Source organism: Megalopta genalis, chromosome 16 (genome assembly GCF_051020955.1).
Source record: "Megalopta genalis isolate 19385.01 chromosome 16, iyMegGena1_principal, whole genome shotgun sequence".
In the NCBI taxonomy this organism is placed as follows: domain Eukaryota; kingdom Metazoa; phylum Arthropoda; class Insecta; order Hymenoptera; family Halictidae; genus Megalopta; species Megalopta genalis.
In genome coordinates this window covers 1656793-1670624 of record NC_135028.1, presented here as the reverse complement: position 1 = coordinate 1670624, position 13832 = coordinate 1656793, and the positions used below count along the sequence as shown (strand labels likewise).

Sequence of the window (13832 nt, the reverse complement as noted above, 5' to 3'; positions counted from 1 at the left end):
TAATTTTAATATCGCGGTGGATCTTATTATAGTATAGTATTTTTAGTTGCTGTAAGAACTTCTTTAAAATCAAATCCTTTTGTTGCTCCTTTTGTTTCAAGGATTATATTGTACAGTATCTCGAGAATTAAATTGAAATTGTCGTTAAAAATAATGATGAACAATATGATTAATTGATCGCGTACGTTTGACGTATTTCGAGCGGTCGCACGAAATTTCACGGTAAATTCAACGCAACGTTCTGAAATTTCCGGGAAACTTTGTCGCTGACGCAACCAGAAGAAAATGCCTGAAATTCTGGCACAAGCGATACGGGAAACGTTTAATTGGTCTGAATTAGAGAAGTTAGGAGGTAACTGTGCCAGATATTCGTCGCTAATCGTTGAGAATGTGCAGCTTGATGGACATTGTTCTATCGTGAACAATGAGAGACAGAGAGAGAGAGAGAGATATTATTATATGAAAAATAATATTATTAGAGAGGTTATTATTATTTTTGATATTATTATTATTGTTATTAATATTACTATAATATTAACCATATTATATTATATTACTACAATATTAACTATATTATATTATATTACTACAATATTAACTATATTATATTATATTACTACAATATTAACTATATTATATTATATTACTATAATATTAACTGTATTATATTATATTATATTACTATAATATTAACTGTATTATATTATATTATGTTATAATATAATATTAACTTTATTATATTACATTATAATATAATATTATTACTATTATTTTTGATATTATTGTTATTATTTATTATTATATTATTATATATTATTGTTATCATATATTATATAATATAACATTATATATTATTGTTATTATATATAATATAATATAATATAATATAATATAATATAATATAATATAATATAATATATTATTATATATTGTGTTGTATTATAATAGTGTCATTATACATATATTGATATTATTATTATTTTCGAATGAATAAATACTCACCATTAGGTAGCTGGAGGCATTGCTGCTCGTGGATTCCCTTTTACGCGGAGACCCGAAGTCCCTCTGTATCAACGACGTCATCTTTTTGTCATATTAGTCACCAAGCTTGAAACGTCGCGACGCACGAAAGCGATAATTGATTAAGGCAGACCCGAGGAAGCCTTAATTAACGCCGACCTAATAAGCAACCGGGAGACGCACACACTTTTATCACCGCGCACGAAAAACAAAAAAAAAAGGGACTCACTCACTGGTGTGATCGTCACGCAGCTTACAGAAGCCTTACGTATCTGCAACATAACACGAAAACATTAATTACGTATGATTTAATAAGCAGCCGCTTGTTAGCGAGATATTCGAACGCGAGAAAGATTGATATACATATATATATATATATATATCAATTTTTTAAATATATTATATTATTATATATTATAATTATAATTATATTTCTATTATATATTACTTATACTACTATATAATATTATAATATATGTACTAGTATATAATTAATTAAATATCAAATTAAATATACTAATACAACTAGTATATAGTTAATTAAATATTAAATTAAATATACTAATACAATTATTATATAGTTAATTAAATATTAAATTAAATATACTAACATAATTAGTATACAACTAATTAAATACTAAATTAAACAGACATGGCGTTCGACAGATATTCCCATTCACCATCCCAAAGCTACTTTTGAATGACTATACTATAATCACTAGTACAATTAAATTACTACTATAATCACCGTAGAATTACTAGCAAATTCAGTGACCTCGAAACAGCAACCAAGCATTTCCCAACGCCCTTTTACTAATTTACCGAACCGTTATCAACGGCGGTCACCGTTTCCATAGACGATCGACCGGTGGCATAGGAAAAAGAAAAAGTCTGCAGCTCGCCCGGCGAGCAAATAAATGCATAAATATTATCGCATACTCGAAAGTTCATTATTCGACCCTTCGGCCGGCTCCGTTCGCCGTGTCGGGAACTTGTTCAACGGCGCAATCAATGCCCCGGCCGCCGAGGAGAGCCGAGGAGAGTCTGCGGGACCCTTTTCATCATTGGGGTCCATGGGGCAAATTTTCTCCCGTCGAATTTTGGCAGTAATTTGCGGCGATATTTCATCGGTCTCACGTGCAGCCCCCCCTCAGCCCCCCTCGCCGCCCGTTGCCCGAGGGATTTAAATCGTAAGCTCCGCTAAAGCGTCGGCTTACTGCGTCGCCGTTAAACTGCACGGCCCTCGAACCTTGTTTCAGGATCTTCGGATTTACGAGCCTGGATTAAACCCGGTGAATATGGTCGGAAAGACACCGCGAGAAATTGCGCGCGGCCAAAACGTTATTTAGCGGCGGCCTCTGCTGCCGCCGACGCCGCCGACGCCAATGCCGTAAAACAATAATTCCTCCTGACGTCCGAAGAAATTGAGTGGGAACAGGCTGCGCCGCGTATATCACGATTTTTCCGCTATCGAACGTTTTTACGCTCGGTTAAGTTCCTTTATTTTCTACGGTGAGACGTTAAGGGATGTGCGTCGTTGCGAGAAATCGTATCGCAGAACGTGGAGGATCGATTGTTTATTGATTTCTCGATCGGGAATTCTGCGATGCTGAACGAGAATATCGCGTTCATTGTTTAGTACTGTGAAGGCACTGCGGCTGGTTAACAGTAATAGTAAATTCGATTTATTCGATTCGATTCGATTCATTCGATTCGTTCGATTCATTCGATTCATTCAATACAATTCAATACAATTCAATACAATTCATTCGATTCATTCAATTCATTCAATACAATTCAATCCAATTCAATTCGATTCAATTCGATTCAATTCGATTCGTTCGATTCGTTCGATTCATTCGATGCATTCGATTCATTCGATTCATTCGACTCATTCGATTCATTCGACTCATTCGATTCATTCGATTCATTCAATACAATTCAATACAATTCAATCCAATTCAATTCGATTCATTCGATTCGTTCGATTCGTTCGATTCATTCGATTCATTCGATTCATTCGATTCATTCGACTCATTCGATTCATTCGATTCATTCAATACAATTCAATACAATTCAATACAATCCAATTTATTCAATTCAATTCAATCCAATTCATTCAATTCAATTCAATTTAATTCAATTCAATTCACAAAATTCAATTTACACGAGAATTGAAAGAACGTGATCATTTGCAACGCAGAAATTTCGCCGATTGGTTGGAACATCGTTCAATCGATGCACTGTTTTGCACATTATTATAACATTAATTATAATTATTATTTATATTATTATAACAGCTCTTAGTGTCGCTCATAATTATTCGAACAACTCTAAATCATCAAAATATAAAATTCTTATAAAATTCTTACAAAATTCTTATAAAATTCTTTATTCACGTTCATACATTTGTACTCTTTACGTTGTAATTGGTGTACCGAAGAAATGGGCATTCGTCGATTTCAGACGTGTAAAACTCGACAACCGTTGAGTTGCACATCGAGAGAAAGTTGTTTTAATTCGAAGCTGTTGCAGCGGAATTTCTCAAAAGCGCGGGAAACTGTACAAATATTTGTCTATATTCCGAATATAGCGTTTATACACCGAACAACATTCGTTCGAAGCATTTTTTTTCGTATGCAGCCTGCAGTTAACGAGAAAAACGGAGTCGAAATGACTCAGCCCCCTATACATATATATGTATATCCTTTTAAATCCCGCTTTCATAAATCGGTTTATGTAAATGCATACTTGGACGCGATTCCGCTGTCCACTTATTACACTTTCAACGAGGATTCTTCGAAGCACCGCAGAGTTAAACGGCAAATCCGGCGCCGAATCGGTGCCGCCATGAGCGCGGCGAGCAAGTTCCGCTGTTAAAGGATTAAAGCTCTGGAAGCCCCGCCGCGAGCATTTACGCGGCGATTCGCGAAAGCGAAACGTCGAAGCCGAGTATGCATCTTCTTTTCGCCGAATGTTCTGTTCGCCTCTTTTTTTTCCCCGCGTCCGGTCGTCGTTTCGTTTCCGGCGCGACACGCGTCGACACCGGGTGTTCCAAACCGTTTCGGTTGCCGATCGGCCATTTTCGCGGCCGAACGAATTTCGGGGCCGTTATCTGCGCCAGAAATTTCCGTGTTATCAGCCAGGCCGATAGAATGCGACCAACTAAAACGCAATTAATCTTCTTTATCTTAACGAGCCCTCGGGAAGGCGACGCGGAAAATCGACGCCGGACGTTTTATCGCCGCGTGCGACTTTGAGAACGGAACTTTATTTCGAGTAACGAATGACGAGTTTCAAGGTTAGATCGATATATTTCGTTTCGAAGTAGTAATTGAAGATTTTGTTCAATTAAAAAATCGGTCATATAATTCTACGATTTTATATTTATGGTTAGATAAGTAATTCAACGATTTTATATTTGTGTAAATAATTCTGCGATTTTATGTTTATGTAGATAATTCCACGATTTTATATTTATGTAAATAATTCCACGATTTTATATTTATATAAATAATTCTACAATTTTATATTTATATTTGTGTAAATAATTCTACAATTTTAGATATATATATTTATATAAACAATTTTACTACTTCTTATCTGCAAGCAAAATGTTATTCTTTAAAACGTAAAAATATCTTCGATTCTGTAATTATTCACGCCACTGTGTATTCTTACGAAATTGAATCAATTAATATCAAAAATATAATATGATATAAAATAAAAACGAACACAGCCAACGATTATTCCCATTATTATTCGTATAATTTTACAATCTCTATTCGAATAATTTATTCGAATCAAGAATTATTCGAACGATTTACGAACAAAATTATTCGAATTATTCGAATAAAATTATTCGAATCAAGAATTATTCGAACGAGTTACGAACAAAATTATTCGAATTATTCGAATAAAATTATTCGAATCAAAAATTATTCGAATTATTCGAATCGAGAATTAATCGAACGAGTTACGAACAAAATTATTCGAATAAAATTATTCGAATCATGAATTATTCGAGTTATACGAATAAAATATTCGACTAAATACTATTAATTCGAATAATCATCTTCTTCGAAACAATTCGAATAATGCCCGACTCTTCTTAGACGTAATCTTACAGAAAGAAAAATTCTAAGAATTCAATCTTGCGATTGATTCACCGTCCGTAAGGTGCGACGAAGTTTCTTCGAATGATCGCATAAAAAGCTGCAAATCTGCATAAACTGTTGCGCGTCCCACACGTCGCGTTGCCATAACTGCGATCTGAAATAAACGGCGATGCGGTGATCACTGTCACAATTATTCTAAAATGTCCTGTTCCCCGTTCAATGACTCGATAAACGGCACCACCACCGTCGTCGTTTCCTTTTCCCGCCCGCGAATTTCAGTGAATTATTCATTGAATCGTTGCGCAAACCACGTTGGGTGTCGCATCGACGTACAGGCCGGGGACCCGCGGTGCTTTCCTTACAGCTGTCTGACGTCATCGGCGAAGATCGTTCGGACGATTTCGCAAGTCGATTTTAATCGAGACCAATCAGGGCAATGACTGCGGCCACCAATGAAGAGCAACGCCGAGAGCGACGTTCCATGGGAACGGGTTCCCTCGGGCGACGCTGTTATTGTTTGTCCGGCAGGGAAACTAAGTAGGAAGATAGAGAAAAAAAATGAAAAAAGAAGGCGAAACGCGATCATGCGAAACGGTGCCGCCGAGAATACATTACCGCGGCGATAACAATGGTAATTTATGAAGATTGCCTCGAGGATAATAAGAGAGCGATGCGACCTGCTAGGTTAATTTGTAGAGGTGATATTTTGATAGAATTTTGAAATCGTGAAAAGGAGAGCGAAGTGATAATTTCGCGCTGTGAAAATAGGAACCGATTGTTTTGTGATCTGCAAATTCAACATTCGATTCACGCGAATTCGCAAAATTCAATTCATTTCGATTCGATTCGATCCGATTCACTTCGATTCAATTCAATTCAATACAATTCATTCATCAAGTCAATTTAATACAATTCATTCAATTCATTCAATTTAATTCACTCAATTCAATTCATTCAATTCAATTCATTCAATTCAATTCATTCAATTCAATTCATTCAATTCATTCAATTCATTCAATTCATTCAATTCATTCAATTCATTCAATTCATTCAATTCATTCAATTCATTCAATTCATTCAATTCATTCAATTCATTCAATTCATTCAATTCATTCAATTCATTCAATTCATTCAATTCATTCAATTCATTCAATTCATTCAATTCATTCAATTCATTCAATTCATTCAATTCATTCAATTCATTGTTTATGTATTGTTTATCGCGCCGCGCGACCGTTTCATAAAGGGGTCAACGATCGAGTGGTCGTTCGCGGCAGGCGCTTTTACCTTGAAATTTGCTCGGATCTGTGCCGCGGAAGGGTTTTATCGCCACTTTTCGGGAACCGGGGAGATCGAGGATCGTGCCCGGTTGCTGTAAAACCGTGCGTCGTCCGTTGTTACATTGTTTTTGTCGTGAATAAAGTGCCCCCGGAGTTGCCCGCCAAATGAGATTTTCCGCGTCGGGAGAGCCGGGGGACCCGCCGCCCCCGAATTTCGGTAAATTCCCGTTTAACGTGGTTTACCTTTATCCACACAGCCACTCGATGCTTCTTGACTGAGCTTTTCGGCCTCTAAATTCAATTCATCGTTCCACGGCGGATCGAACACGAGGGGAACATCCCGGCCCGGCCCGACTCGGTAAGACGGGGCGAATTCTCGCATGGAAATCTTGCCAACAATGCGTCGAATTATGGCTCGCCGCGTGCGTTGAACGGCGAGGGATCGGGCCGAGCGAATATAATTAAACAGATATTAAATTCACGACGGGAGACTCGATCATCCGCGGTTTAATTGCTGTATTAATAACTTCGGAGTTAGTTTGCGAGGTGGAAAGTGTCGCGTGAGCCCGAATTTCATGCGAATATACCGTCGAAAGTTCTGCTCGCGTGCTCGATAAATATTCCATTTTTATTTTACGCATAAAGAAATCTGTTTGCTGATGTTTCTGCGAGACGATGTACAAGCTGTATTGCAAAATTATTACACGAGCGAGAGAAGATGGGTTCCCGAGGTGATTTGGAGCAACTTTTTCCTTTATAAAAATTTTCTCCGCGGCTTCGTTTACGAGTTATTCGCGAAGAACGCTGTCCCAATGAGAGGTCGCGTAAGGCTGGCGCCACGCCCTCGCGGCCACCGCCGCTGCGTCGAAGCGCCGGCCGCGCTCACGCTACGATTGGTCCACGTTTTTCGTTGATAACTCGTGAACGGAGCCTCGGAGAAACTTTTTGTAAAGGAAAAAGTTGCTTGAAATCACCTCGGGAATCTTTCTTTTCCCGCTCGTACAATAATTTTCGGACACACTGTAATAATTCAACTGTATTTCGTGAAGCTTCTATTACAAAAGCGTTAATATAGTTTATTGATATCGCTTGTTTTTCGTACGAAATCCTGTACGAATGAAATAAATAATATTCGAGTGAATACTTAATCGAATCGAATCTTATTCCGATAAATGTTGCATCTAGATCAATTTTCATTATGTTTAGAGACTTATCCGACAGCGACGAGTAACATATTATTTATTGATCTTCATCTCTGTTATCCTTCATCCGGATCAATTCTAAATGCATAATTGGTTGTACATAATTCTAATAATTAGTTGCGGTAATCGAGGCTCTGCACAGCAGTGTCCCAGGTGCGGACGCGATTCAAGAGTTGCCATAAGCACCAAGATAAATTGCTGCATAAAAGAATAGGTGTCGCTTCCGGCAACCCTAAAAATATCTCAGCCACGCACCTGCGTCACCAGGTACATATACATATTATCTTCGGAGACGGTGGATTTCGAAAGCGTGGCGCTCGATTAGCATGGAGGCCGAAAGGACGTCCTCGAACGGGAAGACAAAAATGAAAATCAGCTCGCCCCGGGTCCCCATGGAAATGAGGAAAATGGCGGGAGGAAAATTCGTGAATTTCCCCGTCAGAGGGTGAAAATTGAACCGTTCTAATAACTTTGGAACTCGCGCGAGGGTCGCCGCGCGACGAACAAGTATACGGAGAGAGAGAGAGAGAGAGAGAGAGAGAGAGAGAGAAAGAGAGAGTGGGGAGCGTGCAAGAGAGCGAGAGACAGAGCGCGAGAGTGAGAGCATGCGAAAGACAGAGCGCACGAGAGAGAGAGCGCGAGAGAGAGACAGCTCGCGAGAGAGAAAGAGAGAGAGAGAAAGAGAGAGAGAGACAGCTCGCGAGAGAGAGAGAGAGAGAGAGAGAGAGAGAGAGTCTAGGATTCAATTTCGGCCCTTTTAGCGTTCGCCATTAAGAACGAGATTCGACGCGGAAGTTTCAGCAGTAAGACATGGGTGGGGGGGGGGGGCAGGGACGCGGGACCTTCATATTTTTCGTTATTGGGGACAAAGTCGCGCGTCACGATCGTGAACGCTTGACAAGAAAATGGAACGGTGACGTGTACGCTCGGATTTATCGTACCTCCTCTACCGCCTATACTGAGGAAACGAAAGGGGATGTATGTATAGTATGTATGTATGTACTTGCGTGCTGGAAGAGACCTCGAGGATTCTCTCTCACCCTCCTCGAACAGCAAGAGCTTCACGGTCCGTTCGGGACTCGACTATTCAATTATTGCAAATGATATATGGAACCGTCTGTTCTCCCTTTGTTTTTTTCGACGTAAAACTTTCCCTTAGTTTCGCCTTTCTTTCGCGCGCGCGCGCGCGAAATGGAGAATTTTATTGCGAATGTTGTATAGAGATACGGTGACCGACGATTGAGATATAGATACTTTTTTTTTTAATATTCTGTATCCTTTTATTTAATATATAACAACAGAAGAGGACAAAACTTTCAATAATTATTAGTAGATTGAATAAGATTTGTTGTTATGTATAAGAGCTACTAACTATATTATAAGAAATATATAATATATTTTTTATAATATAATTTCTTTTTATGTCATATGTTATATAATATAACATATAATATAATGTGATATAATATAATATAATATATAACATAATATATAATATAATATAATATAATATATAACATAATATATTATATTATATAATATAATATAATATAATATAGTATAATATAATATAATATATTATATAATATATTTTTTACAATATATTAAAAAAAAAAGTAATGCATCGATGATCAAATCTATCAAAAAGTAACCCTCTATGCTCCGTCATATTTATTCGAATAATTTATCTGAATAAACTAAATAGTACATATTTATTCGATTTAATTAAAGAGGATATTCTTACATCAAAGAACAATATTATTCGCCAGAGCACAATAAAATAATAACGCGGAGATTACGCGGAGCCCGAAGAAGAGCCCGCGCATTTCTGCAAGATAGCCGCCGCCGCTTCATCCCTTAGCTTCATCCCTAGTTTTTCGCCGAAAGTGGATGCAAGACGACGTCCGCCGAGGGTTTAATAAAGCCTGAGCAGCAGGTGTCACGGGCAAAACGTAAAAACGTCAAAAGTAATAAGCCTCGGGGGTGGAGCAGCTTTCGAGCGGGAAAGCCGAGCGCGCCAAACCCCCTCCAACCCCCAACCCCACTGTACTCGCGGCGTTCGGTTTCATTCCTCGAACAAAGCTGCGGACGATAGAACTGTCGATCAATCCCTCCGTTTCGTAGACGTAATCTCGACATTTTTGCCTCGTTAGAAGTTCGCCGGGCCCGCGGAGGGCTGCGGAGGGGAGGGGCTGAACCGGCGAGGGCTGAATGCGAATTCGAAGCGATCCGGCGAGGGTCGCGGAGGGCCGCAGTTTCGAAAGAAACCCAGACGCGGGTCATTGTGCTGGCAAACGCGCGTTTAACGGATTCGTATGCTCGATCGGCGAGCCGGGGATGTTTCACCGTAGGGGTGGATTTTTCCGGGTATGGAAAGGTTCAATTCGAATCGAACGTAATCCGCAAGCTTTCGAGACGGTTTTCGTCGTGATAACCTTGACGAAGGATATCATTTCCGAAGTAATCATTGCGATAAAGATATATGTGTAATCCTTGAAAAGTGAAATCCACCCTGTGCGACGAAAAAATTTGATTTTATAGAAGTCGCTAAAAAGAACCAGTCGAAATAACTGGTTTTTAGAGATGAAAATGCTTTCGAGAGAAATTTTTAGATAATATTATATTATATTATTATATTATATTATTTTACGTTAGATTATATTATATTATATTATATTGATATTATATTGATATTATACTGATATTATACTGATATTATACTGATATTATATTGATATTATATTGATATTATACTGATATTATATTGATATTATACTGATATTATATTGATATTATACTGATCTCATATTGATATTATATTGATATTATACTGATATTATATTGATATTATATTGATATTATACTGATATTATATTGATATTATACTGATATTATATTGATATTATACTGATCTCATATTGATATTATATTGATATTATATTGATGTGTTACACTGATATTATACTTATATTATACTGATATTATAGTGATATTATACTTATATTATACTTATATTATACTGATATTATACTGATATTATACTGATATTATACTGATATTATATTGATATTATACTGCTATTGTGCTGATATTATATTGATATTAAATTGATATTATGCTGATATTGATATTATATTGATATTATATTGATATTATATTGATATATATTGATATTATATTAATATTATATCATATTATTTTATATTATATATTATATTATATTATATTGTATTACAATTACATATTTAATACAATTACATAATGTATATTACTGCACTAATACATGAAGAATAAAATGAATAAAAAATAGGACAAAAATATCGCGACACGATGCATAGAAGCTCTCAAGAGCGTAATACGCAGCGAACTGGCTGCGGCCATCGCGGCGCGGCCGGGATCGCTCTGTTTGGCCGTTCTCGCGGCTCCAAGCGTCGACGTAAATTACCATTAATGAAACGAAACGTAACGGTGCAGCGGCGTCTAAATTGAGGCAATACGGTTTCTTTATCGCGGCCGGGGCGAAGGGGGAGCGCGAGCCGGGAAGCCGGCGAGGAGGAGGCAGATGAAGTCTAAGTAGTCGGAGAACGTGTTAGTGCGTGGGTTAGCATTTTAACAGCGATAAGTTAGCGACGCAACAAGCGTCGACGAACACTTTAAAAAGGGAAGGGAGCGCGCGCGCGCGCGTGTACACGGTGATCCGAAAGGAAAAATGAAACGGGTCCCGAAGAAATTTACGGCGGCGCGTAACGATACGCGGAATAAAAAAAGAAAAAGTCGCACGGCTAAACACGTGTCCGCTGAATTAACAGTCCGTAAAGCGAATCGATCGCGACGACGACGACGACGAGCTTCGATTTCCGGCGCGACTCGTCTTTTCTTCGTTTTTTCGATCTTTGGAGCGGAGTCGAGCGTTTTTTCGAATCGTTTCGAGCAAATATTTATCCGAATTTTAAACAATTGTTCGAATCGTTTCGAGCGAATATTTATCCGAATTATAAACAATTGAATCCGAATGAGTCGTTTTCGGTCGAATATGTGAATGTTCGATTGTTCATCGATCTGAACAAATTATTTATTGTTTTATAAGTGAAGCTGCTATTTGGTCGGACAGCTCCTTGATTTTTTAATTATCGAATAATCTATTCGAAATGGCATTGCAAAATTATTCGTACGAATAACATTAATTCGAATAGAATTAATATATAATAATAATATATAAATAATATATATTATATATTATTATTATATATTATTATATTATATATATTATATAATAATATATAATTAATATATAAAAAAATTTATTTGTATAATTGTTCGAATTTTATTTCTATAATTATGCGAACTTCATTTCTATAATTATTCGAGTGCTACATTTTTTTCTACCTCGCGAACAGTAAGCATCTTTTTACCCCGAAGTTTCGGACTGGTTCTTTTCAGTCCTTTTTTGCATTTCTTTTTTTACGATCCCTATTCACCGTACAAAAACAGGTTTCAGCGTATTGAAATCGCGCGACGGGCAGGTGTGAAACGTATCAACGTGTGTATTATAAGTATATACATATATATACATACATATATAGTTATGAAAAGGCCGGATCGGTACCGGCCGAACGAAGACGAGCGGCGATGTATTATTTCGTGCAGTGGGAGCAATCAACGTAATTGGTCGGGTGGGAACGCGAAACGGGAAGCGCGGCTAACAGTATCCGAGAGAGCCGCGCGATAAATAACACGATACGGATCGCCCGTACGCCGTCCCCGCGCGAATTCGAGGAGGAGGCGAGGAGGATTTTCGTGTGGGCCTCGCGTCTCGCCGGGCCGGGGCCCGTTCTGTTTTTCAGGCGACGACGTTGCATTCCGTGAACGCACCGAGCGTAGATCCTGCGCGCCGAATAGGATCGTCGCGTTGTTGCCCTTCGTCGCGACGACGACGAGTCGCGGCGAGCAAAAACCGACAATCTTTCGTAGTATAGCCTCTTTCGAATTATGCGAGCTGTTATTTTCGAAAATATGAGATACAAGTCCAAAATGAGTACAATATACATATATATATATATGAAAATTAGTCTCATTAAATTATTTGATAATATATAGATGATAAAATATATTATATATTATAAAAAATGAGATACAAGTCCGTTTGTTATATTTTATTTTACTTTGTTTTGCTTTGTTTTGCTTTATTTTGTTCTATTTTGTTTTATCTTGCTTTATCTTGATTTCTTTTGCTCCATTTTCCTCCATTTTGCTTCAGTTTGCTTCATTTTGCTTCAATTGGCTACATCTTGCTCTATTTTGCTTTATTTTGTTGTATCTTGCTCTATGTTGTTCTAATTTTGCTTTATTTTGTTCAATTTTGCTCTGATTTTGCTCTACTTAGCTCTATTCTGCTCTATTTTGCTTTATTTTGTCGTATCTTGCTTTATTGTGCTCGAATTTTGCTCTACTTAGCTCTATTTGCTCTATTTTGCTTTATTTTGTCGTATCTTGCTCTATGTTGCTCTAATTTTGCTCAATTTTGCTCTACTTGGCTCTACCCTGTTCTATTTTGCTCTATTTTGGCGCACCTCGCTCTATTGTGCTCTAATTTTGCTCTATTTTGCTTTATTTTGTTGTATCTTGCTCTAATTATGCTCTATTTTGTTCAACTTTGCTCTAATTTTGTTCTACTTAGTTCTATTTTGCCTTATTTTGCTTCATTTTGTTGCATCTTTCTCTAGTTGCTCTGATTTTGCTCTGCTTTGCTCAATTTTTGCTCTACTTTGCTTCATTAATTATGCGGCAGAATTCTACGCGCAGTAATCGGTGCGCAGTATTAGATGCATAACCCCCGTAATGTATGCGTATAGAAACCTGTTTTATGAAATAAATTGATACTTGGACCGCGGTTGTTTACGCACACTTTTATTTTTATATATTCTATTTTCATCGAATTATCGGAAAATACGTAGGTCAGGGTTAGGTGCACGCCAGCACGTTATTTATTCTGGGATTTTCACGCCGCTATTGTTTTCATATTTTCAGCTCCGATTATATTGTATAAAAATTACTCTGATTAAATTATTTGACATTATATAGATAATAAAATGTATTATATATTATAAAAAATGTGATACAAGTCCGTTTGTTATATACCTATATATATGTGATATGTGATATGAATTACACGTGCTGTTATTTTCGGAAAAATCTCGCATAATTAATGAAGC

The 13832-nt window shown here is 37.3% G+C and overlaps 1 long non-coding RNA gene across 1 annotated transcript in view; it reads right to left on the bottom strand.

The window, feature by feature from the left end:
* The window catches only part of LOC143260674 (uncharacterized), a 41080-nt gene that overhangs the window by 24595 nt on the left and 2653 nt on the right, over nucleotides 1–13832 (bottom strand). The window contains exon 2 of the long non-coding RNA XR_013034962.1: nucleotides 1003–1292. This is a non-coding gene — a long non-coding RNA (uncharacterized LOC143260674). The remainder of the gene's footprint in view (nucleotides 1–1002; nucleotides 1293–13832) is intronic.